The sequence below is a fragment of the Eutrigla gurnardus genome (genome assembly GCF_963514095.1).
Source record: "Eutrigla gurnardus genome assembly, chromosome: 4".
Lineage (NCBI taxonomy): Eukaryota > Metazoa > Chordata > Actinopteri > Perciformes > Triglidae > Eutrigla > Eutrigla gurnardus.
This window is the reverse complement of record NC_139918.1, coordinates 18,387,100-18,406,184: the sequence shown is the minus strand read 5'-3', so window position 1 is coordinate 18,406,184 and position 19,085 is coordinate 18,387,100. Positions and strand designations below refer to the sequence as shown.

The 19,085-nt window shown below is 43.6% G+C and overlaps 1 pseudogene across 1 annotated transcript; it reads left to right on the top strand.

Annotated features, from left to right (window-relative positions):
• The first annotated feature begins 6,539 nt into the window (after positions 1 to 6,539).
• Positions 6,540 to 13,518, top strand: LOC311011756 (sodium- and chloride-dependent GABA transporter 2-like; annotated as a pseudogene). The gene is made up of 11 exons: positions 6,540 to 6,716; positions 6,850 to 6,984; positions 7,089 to 7,229; positions 7,374 to 7,458; positions 7,532 to 7,664; positions 7,774 to 8,139; positions 9,250 to 9,362; positions 12,032 to 12,169; positions 12,264 to 12,366; positions 13,236 to 13,336; positions 13,495 to 13,518. The product of its transcript is annotated as a sodium- and chloride-dependent GABA transporter 2-like (transcript).
• Positions 13,519 to 19,085: the final 5,567 nt, after the last annotated feature.

Genomic DNA, 19,085 nt, shown 5'->3' with positions numbered 1-19,085 from the left:
TCACTTTTTCCTGGTTTGCTGTCATTGCTTTGCCTTTCCCTCCCCAAGGTTTGGACTGAGTCTTTAATGAGGTGAGGCAGCTGCTGTTCATCTGCATGTGTGCATTAATCCCAGAAACCATTTTTCTGGAGAAAGGACGTTAAAAATTGGTTCAAAAGTGAAAAGATGTTGATTGAACATTCACATCTTTGCAATGTCTCTGATCAATGTGACCGTAACAGGGCCAATTACAAAAAAAAAAAGATTACCTTTTTAATGTTGATTGAAATAATTATAATGTAATTTATGGTAACTACATTTATATATGTATTGTACTGTATTCTTTTTGTGCTAGGGGGCACTAGGACCATGCAAAAGCTCATGGCCAATCAGCAAAGAAACTATTAAATAGGCTGATTGGCAGCAGGCAGGGGCAAAAAACCGGCCCGGGAATTAGTTCCTGAATGGCCCCCTCTACAGTGGGAGGGAATGGGGAGGCAATGGTGGCAAAAAAAAAAACTTAAAAAAAAATCACAGTATTTGACAAAAATGTATGCATTTTAACATCATATTAAACCATATTTCCCCTAAAAAAAATAGAGAAAACTAAAAATAGTTTTTGAGTTAAATATAACACCAATTAGTCGTACAATAATTATGCTGTATATGTAACATACAAACCCAGTGGCATCTGTGATTTTAACAGATGTTAATACCGTAAATCCTCTAATACTGGCCTGTATTCTATTACCGGTTGGTCTCTAACATTGGCCGGTTTCGCTGTCGGCGGAGGTAAATAGCGGCCGGTCTCTTATGGAGGCCGGGGCAAGTGTCCACAGGCAGCGTTATTTCCACACTTCCCATTCATTGTCAGCCGTGGAATGCCTTTGCGTGGCGGAGATTTTGGCTGAAGCTATATTAGAGGATTTAGGGTATGTAAGAAGCCCTGCAATGCATTCGGCTCACGGCGAGTGTCGAGAGACGGTGCGCCGCCGCCTCCCGCAAAATAAAGGGAATCTCGTAAAATAAGAGAAACTTTCCAAACGAGCCGCCATGTTGGGATTTGAAATCCGGGAGCAGACAGGCCACCGGCAAAAGCAGTCGTCCAATCAGGTGCAGCCATGAAGTGGATATAGCAAGGAGAGCGCCTGTCAATCATGCTCTAGTGGCAGCCCACCAAGCGTGCAATACTGGGAAGCGGCGCGTCCACTCGCGTTTAAAATCTCCCCTGTGGACACGTACCTTCATTGTATGAAGGCGATCGCCTGTCAATCATCCTCCTAGTGGCAGCCCACCAAGCGTGCAATACTGGGAAGCGACGCGTCCACTCGCGTCTAAAATCTCCCCTGTGGACACGTACCTTCATTGTATGAAGGAGAGCGCCTGTCAATCATCCTCCTAGTGGCAGCCCACCAAGCGTGCGATACTGGCGAGCGGTAAACGTTATTAACCATAATATGGCAGCTGCGGAGCACCTAGCATTTTATAGGTTCAAATAGACACAAAATCTAATTTTTATTCATTCTACTGGTAGTCCGTTTTGCTCAAATAGAAAGGGGCCTGTCTCTAATTCTGGTCTCCTCCCAATAAAGGCCTAGGCCGCGATACGCTTGAGTAAATAAAGTGTGTAACCTTAGTTCAGTTATCAGTGATCCAGAACATACAGTTTGCATGCTCAGTAATCCAACTTTCCTCACGGCTCTACACTATACTAATTATACAGGAACTTGTTCTCCAGGCAGAGCCACAAGACCTCCCACAAAGAACACCCCCACTCCACATGGCTGACTGGTTGACACCCACAGCGGCCATCTTGTAACACACACACACACACACACACACACACACACACACACACACACACACACACACACACACACACACACACACACACTTGTATAGTATTTAGTTAGATTGGCCACTTAGAATTAGTGTATGTTCATTTGTTTATTGTTAATAAACCCCTTTTAAGCATACTGCTGTGTTATTAATGTTGTATAATTGTGAGTGATATCAACCTCTTCTCTGCAAAGAATTCACAAATCCTTCAACTGTTTGTACTCATAGGCTTATAGTTATTAATTATTGCATTTGAGTACAAACCCCTTTATATGAGAATGATTACAGGTTTGGTTATCTTTTCCTTGATTGCAGGGTGGTGCCCCGTTGATTATTAATTATATTAATAATCCTATTAATATCAATAATTCTATTGATATGAACAATTATCTATTAATAACCAAATCTGCTCCTGCTAGTTCCCCAAAAGCACCTTTCAAAACAAAGTGCTGAACAATCAGGACAGGTGTTAAAAGAATTTTCCCGTAAACGAATAAATTCACCCAAGGAGGAGATCGGAGACATAAGTAAAGTCGACGTCTGACTTTAATCTTGTACAAGAGGAGCAGTTACAATGCAACAACGTGTGAGGATGCTACAGAGGAAGTGCTCAAATCACTGTTGTGACTTGAGTCTTTTAAAGGCACAGGAGATAACGCGTCACTGACAGTTAACCTTCATGTAGAACAAGACATCATGACTACCAGGCCTCTGATAACATTCAGGTCAGCCATGGGGATAATAAAGTAATAAACAGTTCAACACATAAAGCTGTAACCTGAACAAAGAAAACTTTAAGAAATGAGGTTATACAAAATTCTTATAACAACAGGTAATCCGAGACAATAACAACAATGCAATACAAGATATTACAAGATGCAATACAATACAATAAAATAAGATCCAAAAGATATAATAAAACATAAAATAATAAAACAAGATCAAATAATATTGAATACTACACAAAATGCTGTCAGTTAGCAAAAGCCATAAGTTACAAGTGAGTCTTAAGAAGAAGAATATTTAAAACCACATTTTGTCTGGAGAAAGGAAGGACGCTGCTTTGTATCTTGTTGGTAAGTCAGAAACTAATTGTAGATTTGGGTTTAGGCATTCTGTGAGTAGAGCCAGTTATAACATTTAGTCTTGTCTAGATAGCCTGTTGTTTAAATTCTTGTGAAGCTGATCTTACTGAGTGGGAAATTACCTGGGCTGTTTCAGCCAGCTCAGCTGTAGTGAATAGACTTGATTGGAGGGAGGGGCCTCAGTCTGCGCATGAGATAAACTGAGCACTTAAGAGCTTGTCACTACAGTGTCAGGACAGCCAAACAAAGACAAGGGAGTCTATCTGCGGGAGTCCATCGAGGAAGTCCATTGAGGTAGGCATAACATCTCAACCACCACCCATCGCAGCCACGTGTCCTATCACAGTCAGGACATCAAACTGGAGAAGACTTTGCCAGAGACCCATCGCTCAAGGCTGTAACCCATCCAATCTCTGCCACCCACCATTCTCCACTGGTACTAGGGGGGCTATGGAACTGCCAGTCTGCAGTCAAGAAGGTGGACACTATCTTAGCGTATGCCTCCTTGCAGACTCTCCAATTCCTGGCAATTACGGAGACCTGGATCAGTGCCACTCCAGCTGCTCTTTCAACTGCCTACTCGTTTTCACACTCCCCAAGATGAACAGGGTGAGGAGGAGGAACTGGGCTCCTCATCTCACCCAGGTGGTCCTACCAGGTCCTTCCTCTGGACCACCTACCCCGATCTGCACTTGAATTTCATGCTGTGTCTGTCACCCTTCCTGTCACCCTTCCTTTCAAGCTCAACATCATAGTGATCTATCGCCCACCCGGTCCTCTCGGTCCTCCTCGGTAGCTTCAACATCCACCCAGGAAAGCTGCACTCATCTGAATTCATTGACTTCTTCTCCACATTTGACCTCACACTCTCCCCCTCTCCACCAACTCACCAAGCCGGGAACCACCTTGACCTTGTCTTCACAAGATCCTGTGGCATCTCTGCATTATCTGTTACCCCGCTCACCGTGTCCGACCACCACTTTGTGACTTTCTCCCTCCCCATGAAGTCCACCACATCCCTCCCCTCTACGTCTCGAACTGTCATCAGCCGCCGCGACCTGAAATCCCTCACTCCCTCTGCTCTCTCCTCAACTGTTCTTTCCTCACTACCATCCACAGAACAATTCTCCTTAATGCCTACTGAGGAAGCCTCCTCCATCCTAATGTCCTCACTCTCCTCTTCTTTGGACACTCTCTGTCCCCCCACCTCACGACTAGCGCGATCATCTCCTTCCCCTCCCTGGCTGTCCGAACCTCTGCGAATCAAGAGATCAGTGTTGCGAGCGGCAGAGAGAAAATGCAAGAAATCGGGCCAGAATGAGGACCTTGCTTACTACCACCACCTCCTCTCTGGCTTCACCTCATCTGTTTCGGCAGCTAAATCCGCCTTCTACCTGGCAAAGATCAACTCTGATGGCCTTACGAGCTTTAGCCCCCTCACCTCTGAAGACATTCATGCATTTGTTATATCTAACCGTGCCACCACTTGCTCCCTTGACCCGATTCCCTCCTCTCTTCTCCAAGACATCTAACACGACATTTTGCCATTCCTCACCACCCTGATCAACTCCTCCCTCACCTCAGGTGTCATTCCAGCAGATTTTAAGACGGCTACAGTGAAGCCCCTCCTTAAAAAAACCCACCCTAGACGCTGCTGACATCCAAAGCTACAGACCTGTATCTCTTCTTTCATTCCTCTCTAAAACCCTGGAATGTTCAACAATCAACTGTCATCCTATCTCTCCAAGAACAACCTCCTTGACCCTAATCAATCAGGATTCAGGACTGCTCACTCCACTGAGATGGCCCTCCTCACAGTGACCGAGTCCCTGTGAGACGCCAGAGCCTCATCCCACTCCTCCGTTCTCATTCTCCTCGACCTATCTGCTGCATTCGACACAGTCAACCACCAAATCCTCTTCTCCACTCTGGCTGAACTTAGCATCACTGACTCTGCACAAACCTGGTTCACATCATACCTGACAAATCGCAACTTTCAGGTCACATGGAATGGCTCTATGTCCAAACCCTGTTCTCTGGACACGGGTGTCCCTCAAGGCTCAGTATTAGGACTGCTTCTGTTCTCACTATACACCAAATCACTAGGCTCTGTAATTACATCGCATGGATTCTCCTACCACTGTTACGCAGATGACACCCAGCTATTCCTCCCTTTTCCCCAAACCTCTGACATACACACATTGCAACTCGCATCTTGGACTGTCTGGCAGACATCTCTGTCTGGACAACTGCGCATCACCTCAAGCTTAACCTGCATAAAACCGAACTCCTCTTCATCCCGGGGAAAGACTGCCCTCACATGGACCTGTCGGTCACTGTCGAGGGCATCACAGCATCACCCCCAACATCACTGCTGTGGCCCGATCCTGCAGATTTGCCCTCTACAATATCCGCAGGATTCAGACTTTCCTCACAAAGGATGCAAAGCAACTCCAAGCACTGGTCATCTCCCGCCTTGACTACTGCAACTCTCTCCTGGCTGGACTCCCGGCCTCTGCGACTAAACCATTGCAGCGTATCCAGAATGCTGCAGCACGCCTTGTCTTCAATCTACCCAAATTCTCCCATGTGACCCCCCTCCTCCGTGACCTCCACTGGCTCCCCGTTGCAGCACGCATCCAATTCGATAGCACTGGCCTTCTAGGCCATCAATGGAACGGCACCCATCTACCTTCAAACACTGGTCAAACCCCACGCCCCGAAGCGAGCACTTCGCTCCTCTACTTCAGCTGGCCGGCTAGTACCACCATCGCTGAAATCAAACAAATGTCGCTCAGCAAAGTCCAGACTCTTCTCTGTTCTAGCATCTAAATAGTGAATACGAGGGGACGCAGAATAGACCCCTGGAGCACACCACAGCGGAGAGCAGCACAAGAGGAGGAGGCATCTCCAAGCACTACAGAGAAGGAGCTGTTCGACAGATAGGAGATGAACCAATCCAGAGCCACATCACTGATGCCAACATAATTCTTCAGTCGGCTGATTAAAACATTATGGTCCACTGTGTCAAAAGCTGAGCTGAGGCCAAAGAGCATTAAAATGGAGTACAGGCCTGAGTCGGCTGCAAGCAGTGAGTCATTCATTGGTGACCTTGACCAGAGCAGTCTCAGTACTATGTAGTGAGCTGAAACCAGATCGAAACTTTTCAAAGATCTGATTGTTGTTAAAAAAAGAAATCAGTTAAGTGGAGACATTTCTTTCTAAAATCTGTGATAACAATGGGAGCTTGAAGATAGGTCTAAAATTTCTTAAAACAGAGGAATCGAGAAAGGGCTTCTTTAAGAGGGGGTAAACAGTGCCACGTTTAAAAAGGAGGGGAAAATAGCAGTAGACAGAGAGCAGTTTATAATAGCTAAAATATTTGCACAAACAGTCCGAAGTACAGCTTTTAAAAACCAAGTGGGAATGCAGACAGAAGGGCAGGAAGATGATTTTGAAAGTGCAACAGTGCGTTCCAGGGTTGACGGATATATTTCACTGAAATGGGTTAATGTTGAAAGTGGGCAGGAGTCAACATCAAGTTCGCTTTGATTCTTCCATAGAAATATTGACTCAACACCTGAATGAATAATTTCTCATAACTTACATTGTAGATTGTTCCAATGGAGCCAGAAAGTAATCCAGAGAAGGGTCTGATGAAACATGACAACAATCCCAATCATGCTCCAGACAAGTGTGTCAAGAGAGGCCAGTGGTCCAACAAGACAGAGTTCATCTTGGCAGTAGTTGGAGAAATCATTGGTCTGGGCAATGTTTGGAGATTTCCATACCTGTGCTTTAAAAATGGAGGAGGTAAGAACATGATGGCGTCTTGTTTTATTGTACAGCAGAATGTTGGATAAAAACAATGGGAATAATGAATTGAAATCATTAACATTTAGTTTTGTATTTTTCTCACCAAGTACTTATTATTCTTCCTCTTTAGGAGCTTTCTTGGTTCCTTATGTTTTGCTCCTGCTCACCTGTGGAATCCCCATCTTCTTTCTGGAGTTATCTCTGGGACAGTTAACTGGTCAGGGTGGAATCACATGTTGGAGGAAAATATGCCCTTTACTGGAAGGTACTGCTAGCTTAGCTACATATTCAATATGGTGCACATAGTATTTAGTTGTTACATTACTGTGTGTATGTTATGTTGAAATGTGATCATGTTTTTGTAAATAGGTTTAGGCTGCGGCAGTGTCATGATAATGCTCTACACTTCAATGTATTATATTGTCATCAGGGCTTGGGGCTTCCTCTACCTCTTTTCCTCCTTCTACACTGTACTCCCCTGGACCAGCTGCAACAACACCTGGAACACAGGTACACATCTGCATTATTATGGTGCCATGACCTTATAAAGTATAGAATTACAGTCAATGGCAATAATGAAAATGTATTATATAATGCTGCACTGTTTCACTCCAATCCATTCTAAGTTATTGCTTTTTATTCTTCCACCGCCAGAGAACTGCATTGATTACAATCAGAATCATTCAGTTTATGACCACATCAATGAAAATGCAACGTCTTCAGTTAAAGAATTCTGGCAGTAAGTACTCATATCACCGACATGATTTAGAGTTGTCATAATGTATGTTTAATAATTTTCCTCCTGCATACAGAAGGAGAGTCCTGGCTTTGTCTGGAGGAATTGAGGAGATGGGCAGCATGCGCTGGGACCTGGCTGGATACCTTCTGCTGAGCTGGATCATCTGTTACTTCTGTATATGGAAAGGAGTCAAGACGTCAGGAAAGGTGAGAAGTATGCACTTGTTATCATCATGGTGTTAGAACTCCAAACTGATTAAATCCTAAACATTACTGTGAAAACCCCCACTCAGCGAAATTGATGCTTCTCTCTCAGGTCGTCTACTTCACGGCAACGTTTCCCTACGTGATGTTGATAGTGCTGCTGATCCGCGGCCTGACATTGCCAGGAGCTGTAGATGGAATCCGATTTTACCTTTCTCCTGATCTGACAAGGCTGACTGATTCTCAGTCAACAACAACTGCTACACGTAAGGAAACTGAAGATTATTCTATACGTGTTATGCCTTACATTTTTTATGTGATGCAGGATTAAAACATACTCCTCTTTTTTTTTATATCTTCAGAGACACCTTTGCATTGTGCACACTGAACACTTTAACCAGCTTTGTTGCAGTCTTCTCTGTCCTTGGGTTCATGTCATATGAGTTGGGTGTTGACATCTCAACGGTAGCTGAATCAGGTATGGGATGGTTTGTTGTGTTCTTATGAAAAATGATAAATAATAGGTATATATCAACATGTTTTTTGTATACATATGAAGAAGCTGTGAGAAGTTACCTCAATCTTTCTCCACCCTAAATATACCTGACATGATTATCTTACAAACCTCACTGACATGGAACGTGGAAGTCAGAAGATTACAGCAACAATAAATGTCATGGAAAAGTTGCTATTGTTGCTATTTTTATGCTGCAAAATTCAAAGAGACAATGTCACTGAATATGAGATTCATCTTTATGAAAGTCAATGGATATATGTATGGCTAATGCCTCTTGTTTCCGGGGCCAAATAAGGATATTTTTCCACTAAAGGAGGATGTGCGCCGACTGTCATCTGAGCTCAAACAAAAAACTTAAATAAATTGAGTCGTGCTGATGATACTTTCTGGGAAAATAATGAACTGACAGAGGCTAAAACAATCCATAGAGCTGAGAGGAGCTGAGTTGCGTGATAATCATCTGTGCGTTCGTCACAACAAGTGACCCTTTTTACATACACATAATGGAAACAATATAAAACGTGGATAGCAGCACCTTTAGCTAAAATAACTGGTTAACCTTAAGGGACTGAATTTCTGTACCACATTTCTGGAGCGGTGTGAACTAATATCTGTCCCCATATTGTGTAGATGTATTGTGTGCAGCAGCATACATACTGTATACAGCACACAAAACATCAAAAGTCATTGTAATTAGGTCACATAGTTCTTTTGCGATGAAGAACAATAGTTATTTTCATTTGCTGCTCTGGTGTAATCACATTTTAAGATTAGTAACACAGTCCTTGAAATGCTTCTAAAATGATTTACTAATAGGATGGTGTAGAATATAGGGAGTCAGGAATAAGTCTAAGAATATGGCAGCAGCCTCCTTTAACGAGCTTGGATTCATGTGGCCAGAATTAATTGTTTCCGTTTGAATTACTCACCATCTCAGGACACAAGCTCAGCATGTCTTTAATTTTAATTTAAGTTTAATGCTAACACCACATCAAGCTATAAACATATATTATGACCAATAAGAGTATTGTTGCCTAGCATACTTGGTTATCTACTTTGGACCTCTTGCAGGTCCTGGCCTGGCATTCATAGCCTACCCTCGGGCAGTATCCCTTATGCCTTTACCCCAACTCTGGGCTGCCTTCTTTTTCCTCATGATAATCCTCCTCGGACTGGACAGTGAGGTAAAGTGTTATCATTCAGTTGTATTTAAAATATACATCAGACTTTCATAAAATTCACTTCTTACTCACAGGCTCTGTGATCTTCTTGACCCTCCAATCATGAGCACGCAATTTTATTTGTATAGCACCTTTCAACAACAGGGCAACTCAAAGTGCTTTACATAAAACATTAAAAGCATTGCAGAAAAGCATTAAAACAAGCCATTCAAATTAAATAAAACATTAATACATTTAAAAAGTAAATAAATAAAAACAAGAATATCAAAGAATATAAATTACAGTGCAGTATAAGAAGTTCACAGATACTGAAAGGCAGCGGCAAACAGAGAAGTCTTCAGTCTTGATTTAAAAGAGCTGAGATTTGCAGCAGACCTGCTGTTTTCTGGAGGTTTCTTCCAGATATGTGGTGTGTAAAAACTGAAGGCTGCCTCTTCATGTTTGGTTCTGACTCTGGGGAAACAGAGCAGACCTGTCCCAGACCATCTGAGAGATTGGCTGGTTAAGCAGAAGATCAGAAATGTAATATGGCCGTAAACCATTCAGCGCTTTGTAAACCAACAGTAGTATTTTGAAATAAATTCTTTGGCAGACAGGAAGCCAGTGTAAAGATCAGAGAACCAGAGTAAAATGATCACATTTTTTGGTCTTAGTGAGGATTCAAGCAGCAGCGTTCTGAATTAACTACAGCTGTCTGATTGACTTTTTAGGGAGACCTGTAAAGACACCGTTACGTAGTGAAGCCTGAAGATAAATACATGGACAAATTATTCAGAATCCTGCTGAGTCATAAGTCCTTTTATCCTTGATGTATTCTTTAGGTGATAGTAGGCTGACTTCATAACTGATTTAATGTGGCTGTTGAAGTTCAGGTCTGAGTCCATGACTACACCTAAATTTCTGGTTTGTGGTTTTTAGCATTACTGTTTGAAGCTGGGTGCTAACTTTTGACCGTTCTTCCTTGGCTCCAAAAACAATGATTTCAGTTTTGTCTTTGTTTAATTGGAGAAAATTCCGCTCCATCCAATAATTGATTTCACTCACTGAAAATATGCATAAGCGTAGCCAGCCAATTAGGACATGCCTACACAAATACATAATACTTTTCGACTGACGGGACTTTTGCCCTGCCCTGACTGCTCATCTCCATGGATGGACTTGCTGCTTCAAGAAATGTGTTAGTGCCCGTGATGTCCCGGTCTCATCGCTGGAACAAATCTTTACAACACCTCCTTCAAGTGCCTCATGATAAAGACTACGTAGAGGGTGGTGAGTGGTGTTCAGCAGCAACTGGCCTGCCTGACCTGGTAAATGCTGCCGAAGATTTGACAGCAGCGACGGGGTCACTTCTGATGCTGCAATGTGATGCTTTGAAGTGATTCCTCACAACAAGAGATTCATACCATCGAGGTCCTCATCCTCCCACCAATACTGTCTCTGGTCATCTCTGCTGAGATCCTGGCTTCGTCTGCCGACGTTGATGACTAAACAGGACGCTGAGATACAGGATGCTGAGGTTAATCCTGAAAGTCCACTTGGAATCCAGCCGCCATTTGGATGCCAAAAACATAACCAATGCTTCGTCCAAAACAATCTATGAAACACCTGTTGGAGGGAACTGAATGAACTATGAACTGACCTCCTATGGTGGCCTGTATCATCCGTGGTGGCCTGGAGAGGAGCCTGCGGTTCTGGACTACGGAGCACCTGTTGTCTCTGAAGCCTCTCAACCTTATGAGACTGTAGCTTAATTCCTCTCTAGGTGCAGAGAGTGAGTCAGGAGCAGTTGTTGGTCTTTCTGGTACCCACAGGTATGTATGCAGAACAAGACCCAGTCCTGGACCATCCCCCAGTTCTAGAGGTAGGTGCAATAGGCACGTTGGAAGCAAGGTCAGGAGTCGTTATTGCATGTTACAAGGAAAAGTGGTCAGGGGCCTGTGTAGCTTTTTCTTTGTGTCCTTTTTGCAGTGTTTGCTGGATATATGTTTGTCTTATGGCACTATTAAAGTGTATGCCGAAGCCATGAGGGCTTTGTTGACGGACTAGTTTTTGACTACACTCTCATGAAACGGTTCTTGCAGGAGCTCAGGAGGCAATGCCCGATAATGCGTGGCTCCTCCCAATAGGAACTGCCATTGGTGCTTGTAGGCTTAATGAAGGGTTCCTTTGAGCCTCTGGAGCACTACTACCGAAGGTATTGTCAATCGAGACAGCTTTGCTGCTTGCACTGACCTCATCTAAGAGACTATGGTAACAATCCGTCCTGTTGGTGCATCCCAGTTGCTTGCTGCTTCGTGGTAACCATAGCACGGCTACACCAAGGCCAAATCCCTCCTTTGGTCCCAAGAACTTAAGGAGTTATTTCAGGTTGAGGGTTATACTTTTGGATAATTTTTTGTAAGATGTGTGTAAGACTATAGGCAGGCAGGAAAAAACTTCCCATTATTGTCCGTCTCACACTCTTCTTGTAGTATTGCGTTGTGGGTGGCCTTGTTGCCTGGCGTGAGTACCCTGAAAGTCCAGTAGAGGGCGGAATGTACGGAATGTATGCTGTATTGGTCGTTCAAAGTAATTAAAAGCTAAAATCATTCATCCATACCACCACACAGGCCTTGTAGTGGCCAACTGACTTGAATAAACTAGAAAATGTAAAACTAATATTTCCCCCACAGTTTGTGTATCTTGAAGCCTTGGTGACATCCATATCAGACATGCATCCATCCTTCTCTTTGACTGGTCATCGACGTAAACTACTTCTGCTGGTCATCTGTGGTGTGTCATTAGTTATTGGTCTGTTTATGGTGACTGAGGTAAGAATTTGTTTTGTTTAACCAGCAAAATTAAAACTGTTAAGAGATACTGCAACTGTCTTCCCGTCTCTTTCTTCGCCGTTCTCTGCTGTAGGGAGGACTTTATATATTTCTGCTGTTTGACTACTATGCTGCCAGTGGAATACCAATCATGGTTTTTGGCATTTTGGAGTCCATCTCTGTTGGATGGATATTTGGTGAGCAACAAAAATATTTTAGTCAGAGGTGGGGGGTATGTTTTCAATAATGTGGATTATGGGATATTAAACAGGGTTTAAGTTGTCTGTTGACTCTATTCTTCTGATCTTTTTTTTATCTTGTATTTCCATTTCTAATGCACATACAGAAGGTTATCTGGGCACTAAACCCAGAGATAACGGAAATATTTTCCTACAGCTACTTTGCAGTTGGCTTTTGCTTGCGCCACTTAGACAGTGTTTCAATGCAGACAATGGAAATAAACAAAGGCCTAAATAGCTGGTAACTCGGTCGGTAGTTAGCATTGTAATAAAGTAGCAAATTTGCTAGTTTTTTCTCTGAATATTGCCCACCTCTCTCGGCTCTGTTTTTCTTTTTCCTAAAGTGACCCTAAAACATCGTCGTAGTTTTCTTATACCAAATTGATTTTTAAATGTGTGAACAATCTTGCCTGAGCTCTACTTTGTCAAATGTCACAAAAATAAATACCAATAGAAAAGCCTCTAGGAGATCAATACAATGTTTACTGTAAAGTAGCACAAAGCACTACATCACTTTGAACGGCTAACTGTCTGTCGTATTTTTTTGTAAATGTTATACATGGTTGGAATACTCTACAAACTGAAATAAAAGCACAGATTTATCTGAAGGTGTTTATTGAAAAGGTGTCATATTGTACCAAATCAAACCTGTAATCACTGATCTCTTGTGCAAGCACACCTTCACATAGACAAATATACAGATACGGATGGAGAAACATAAATGCATACTTTTAAGAATGCATGCATCATATTCATCATATGATGAATATATATCCATTTACATAATTTGATGATGTAGCTAATATGACTGTCTTCCTACCTGCAAGCTGCTGATCGTTATTATGACAAAATAAAGGAAATGATCGGCTTCTACCCATCTTCGTATATGAAATATTGTTGGAGGTTCCTCACGCCATCTGCCTGTGTTGTAAGTACATTTATATTGTATTGTTGTCTATAACAATACAATATAAATTGTATTGTTATAGACAGACAGTTATATATCCTGGGTGGAAGTCTCTGTTCTTTGTCCCTTGGAACAGGAGTGTCCCAGTCACAATTCTCTGTGCATAATTCCCATAACAGGACCCGTCCTCTTATGGCTACTGATGCCACAAGATCAGCCTGTCTGCGGTAAAGTGAAGTTTACCATCACCGTTGTATGAATGAGTCACCTGGATATCCTCATGTTTCACTGGTAATGGTGACACTTCGTTGTCGCATGGTTGGCCAGGTGGAAACGAGATAGCGTCAATAGTTAGCCATTCTCCAATTCTCCAGGCCAGCAGCGGGCCAGGCCAGCAGCAGGCCAGGGGAAAACTTCCCGGTGCCCCAGATGGCCTTTCCAGACCTGGACCTTATCCTTCACTTTGAGGATAAGAGGCAGCACCTCCGCAGCAATGCTGTCTGTTTGGACAGCATATGTGTGAGCCACAACAGTTCAACAGTTCAGTGAGGCGGTGTGGCCCATGTAAGTGGACAAAAATGCTTTTGCTGGAGACTTCGCCATTATTTTATTTACAAAGCACAATAGGGGAACGTTGTTGCAATGTAGGCAATTAGCAAACCACTTCTGGTCTGGCACCCAATACAGTGCAACCTTGGAAATTTAATTTGAGCATTGCTGCAGCTCCAAGTTAAAATCAACAATAATGTACGTTGTGTGTTCCCTTGAAGCACTTTCACAGCTGAAAGGCAGATCTTGAACTGTACTTATGTTCCTATTTTATGCTTTTTCCCTCTTTATTTGCATATTTAGTCATGAAGTAATACAAATGTTATTGTAGAGGCAACCTATTTGCCACTCTTGCAGGACGCAAAGTTTCCGTACTCGTGCTTGTCGTAAGGCAATAAACTCCAAAGAAAATCCAAGAAGGAAACGAGGCCGATGTAAAAAGGGGAAAAAACGCTGTGGTTTATTCTCCACATACAGGGGCGGATCTAGAAAAATATGTATTGGGTGGCGAGAGGGGGGCAGGAATTTTTGAGGGGTGGCAACATATGGCAGACGTGTATATATACTGAATTTACTCACAGTTATCACAGTTTGATGAGAAATAGTATGTACACACTACATAAGGGCACACACTGTAAATTGTGATTTTGACTGTTTGTTAACTTTACATAGATGTCAGTAGGACAAATGATAACTGAGGTTGTTATAATAACATGAACTTGTTAAAAACGTCTCAACTACAAAATAAATGCTCAATTGAAAATCCAGGTCCATCTGAATTAGTAATGTATGTCAACTTGACGTTGGTCGCGTTTTTTGTGACTGGCAATGCATTACGGGCAGCCGCTGGCCGTCGATACATGTGCTCCTTCCCTCCCATCCCCCTTGTCGGACGACATTTTGTTTCAGAGTGGACACTATTTTAACATCTCCTTTACTCTGTGAATTATGGATTTATTCCGACAACACCACAGACAGTGATTGCCGGAGCAGTGGAAAAAGAGTCAAGACATTTCGGTGAGTTTTCTTTTGTTTTTCTGTCGAGTTTAGAAATGTTTTGTGGTGGTTTAACAAGGTAACGTTAATTAAGCTAGTCTTTGATAAAAACTAAAACAGAAACTTGAATTCTGAAGGTATGCACTTGTATTTTTCTGTTTGATAATTAAAGTAAGTAAGTATACAGATATATCATTGACGTTTTGTGAGTTTATGTTTATTTTTAGACTACCGGTAATTAAGTTGAGATAGCCTGCGGTATGTAATGTTAACGAGCTGGCAGTAGGGGGAGGGTGACGGGTGTGCGCTACACACACACCTGCAGTGGAAAAAAAATAACGTGTCTAGTCAACTGTTTGTCACGTGTGTAATAATGGTCATTTTAAACGGTAATCGCATAGTTTGCCCAGTGTGGGTAACGTTAGCAGTGTTATAGCACCAGCAGCCTTCTGATCTCGCTAAAGTTACATAAGTCTTATATATTTTTTCTGTTAAACAAGCAAAGTAAGTGTCTGAATATTTCATCTCTTGACGTTTTGTGAGCAGGGGCGGATCTACCGGGGTGGCATAGGGTGGCAAATGCCACCCTAAAAGAAAGCCTTGCCACCCTGCTGCCACCTCAGTTGACAGCAACGAATTCAAAGAAAAGTTATGTCCAATTTGACATTTACGAGCGCGAATTTCCAATGTCCGACTGCAGTGAATGCAGCACGAGATTACGTCAGAGCAGCAAGACGCTGCTTTGTTTGAAAAATTGAGTGGCGCGATTCGCGAAGCGAGGGAAGGTACGTGTCCACAGGCAGCGGTGTTTCCCCAAGTCCCATTAGGCTTGTTCAGGATGGTCTTGGCTTGACTTGACTTGACTTATCACGCCGACGAGAGCTGCAGGTGTCTGAGGGGGCGGGCTCTAAAAGAGACGGCAGCCAAATGCCATCAAGTCGGACAACAAAGTCAACGTGACTATGGTGCTCAAGCGATAGAACACAGCAGCAAACCAAAGAGATATGTTATATATATATATATATATATATATATATATATACACACACACACACACACACACACATACAGTATATACATAAATACATACATACACACACATGCAAGGCAACATGTGGAAGGCATTCTTTTTTTTTCAGTATATTTGTATTATCATTCTATGTTTGTATTAACCAGACCTCACATATAATAGGCCTTCTCACAACACAATACACAGAACTTTAGATCAAGCCATGAGATCAAAGCGACCAAAATAGAAAGGCAAATCATTTCACCACAAGGTGGCCGCCGAGTGCGGACCTGAACACACGTCATTGAATTTTTAACCAATAGAGAACCATTCAGCATAGCGGCGGTGTAGACAAGCCGGTTGCAGCCGTCGTAGACCGCGCTGCCAGGCGCTGCAAGAAGCGGCTCTTAAAAACTTGTTCCCGCGATGTTTTGGGTCATGTGATATGGTCGCGAACCTGTGACGTCTTTGCAGTCGGCTGCTAAGTCGGACACAATTCTAGCCATCATGCATCGCTTTCAACCCACAATACATCATGTTAGGTAGCGCGCTGCAGGCAGCTACATCAAGTCGAATTCGCCTAATGTCTATGTGAAAAGCCGTGCAATGCATTCTGGTAGCGTCGCGGCGAATGTCGAGAGATGGCGCGCGAGTTGGCCGCTCCTCATTTGCATAAAGTTGAAGTCGAATCTAGTTTATGCTAATTAGAGGCGCCGGGCTCGACTCGCCGCCTCGGGAACGCTCGCGAAAATCTTCTAAACTGAATGTTGTCGATCTAAAATAAAGACAGATTCAGCAGCTGCATAGCTCATTTCTCACTTAAAATGTTTTCAGAAACACCTTTCGGTGAACTATTTTCGTAAAATAAGAGAACGTTTCCAAGCGAGCCGCCATGTTGGTCTGCGTGAACTCCGGAGCAGAGAGGACAGCTGTGAAAGCGATGGTCCAATCAGGTGCAGCCATGAAGTATACGCGTGATTGTATGAAGGAGAGCGCCTGTCAATCATCCTCTAGTGGCAGCCCACCAAGCGTGCAATACTGGGAAGCGGCGCATCCACTCGCGTTTAAAATCGCCCCTGTGGACACGTACCTGGAGCCAGGAGTCGCAAGGAAAGGAGGCACGGGAGGAAAGAGGTAAAAAACTGATTAACTATCTATCACAAAATGAAATAATAATGAAAGCACAGTGCTAGTATAGTTGCGATGCTGATTTTGAGATGATAAAAATCAGGTTGAAGAACGTTATTTCGCTAACTATACATGCATGTAATGTTAGCTAGGTCTGACGTTAGTTCTGTGTAAAGTAGGCTAAGAAAGCTAATATTGATTCAACGTCTGTCAAGGAAAACATTGTACTAAAGTTACTTCTTACAGAAATGAAGAGGAAAGGTAGCATATTTAGTTTTTTCTCACCAAAGAGAAAGGAGAGAAAAATAGAAAATGAACTGAGCAAGGTAGACGGAGGAGATGAGGTGGAAGGAGAGAGAAAAGAGGTGGAAGGAAAGAGAGAAGAGGTGGAAGGAGAGAGAGAAGACGAATACAAGGTGGAAGGAGAGAGAGAAGAGAAGGACAAGGTGGAAGGAGAGAGAAAAGAGGTGGAAGGAGAGAGAGAAGACGAATACGAGGTGGAAGGAGAAAGAGAAGAGAAGGACAAGGTGGAAGGAGAGAGAAAAGAGGTGGAAGGAGAGAGAGAAGACGAATACGAGGTGGAAGGAGAGAGAGAAGGGCAACAGAAAGATGACAGAGATTCTGTCAGGGGAGGTTCAGTGCAAGTTCCGTCACTTGACAACCCGATGACAGAAGCAGCGCCGGCGATCCCACCACGCGCATCACACGCTGTGCGTGCGTATCATAATAATAACAATGCCGATATTATAAAAAACAGGAGAGAGAGAGGGAGATGTTTTGGTCCGAGAGGCTGAGTTTCCGCTACGCGTGCGATGGCCTTTGATCTGACGTCAGATGTGACGGGACAATCTATATAGATATAAATTCACGTGTTGATTCAATTAGTTGCATTAAATAGTGTTTGTTGTGATTATTTATTGCATTTAAATGTGCCTGGAACTGTTGAAACCTGCCTGTGAGGTCTCGGTGACGTGTGCGCACTGCGCAAGGCTGCGCGGGTTGAAACTTGCATTACGCCGGCTCCGCCACGTAATGCAACCTGCTCTGCCGTGGCTGCTGATGCATCATCGTGAGCTTTTGCATTATTGTGGGAGAATGTGGTATTTTGTTTTTATAAAAGTCAAAGAAAAGACCGGCCGGACATCGGCTGGACGCTAGCAGCATTAGCATTGTCCTGTTACGAGCTGTGCTGCTAACGTTTGTTTCTACGATCGAAATGAGTAACGTTGTTACTCCGCTGTCCGGCCGCCTTTGGCGCGTTTGGATACGCCAACAGCTCCGGCAACCTTGAGTCTGGAGGGGAGGGGGTGGAGGGGGAGACGGATACGACTCGCCGCAGTGTTTTGAATTTGAGTGTAGTATTGTTTTGGCCACATTCTTACATATAGCACCTTTAAGAGAGGCTGAGATAACTGGAAAGTTTCCAAATATGGAATATTTCCAAAATTCCCAAGCTTAAGTTCCCGTGGATATTTACCGGAAACTTTCCGGAAATTTACCGGGAATTTTCCGCCCCTTTGCAACCCTATCTGCCGCCACAACTTTAAACACTGGAAGTGGAAAGAGAAATAATGTAGGTTCTGTGTGGAGGAATTGTGATAAGGGGCCCTAGTTTCGTGGCGCAGCGCAGGGCGGCGCAGGGCGGCGCAGGGCGGCGCAGGGCGGCGCAGGGCGGCGGAGGGTGGCGGAGCCGGCGTAATGCAAGTTTCAACCCGCGCAGCCTTGCGCACGGTCAGTTTGGCAGTTTGGTGGATCGCCTGCGCCAAGATGGGTGTGGCGGCGCAGCAGGGGGAGGCGTCACAGATTCAGCTTGGAGTAGCGGAAGTTTCGTGGCAAAAAGCCTCCCCGAGACTTCGCCGAAAGCCCGCCAGCTCCAACCTGGTCTATTCTCGGCGCAAGGCGCAAATAAAGTCCATTCATTCAAGGCGAATTACAGCTGGCGGAGTGGAAGTTTGGCTGACGGCGCGCAGTGCGTACACATCACCGAGACCTCACAGGCAGGTTTCCACAGTTCCAGGCACATTTAAATGCAATAAATAATCACAACAAACACTATTTAATGCAACTAATTGAATCAACACGTGAATT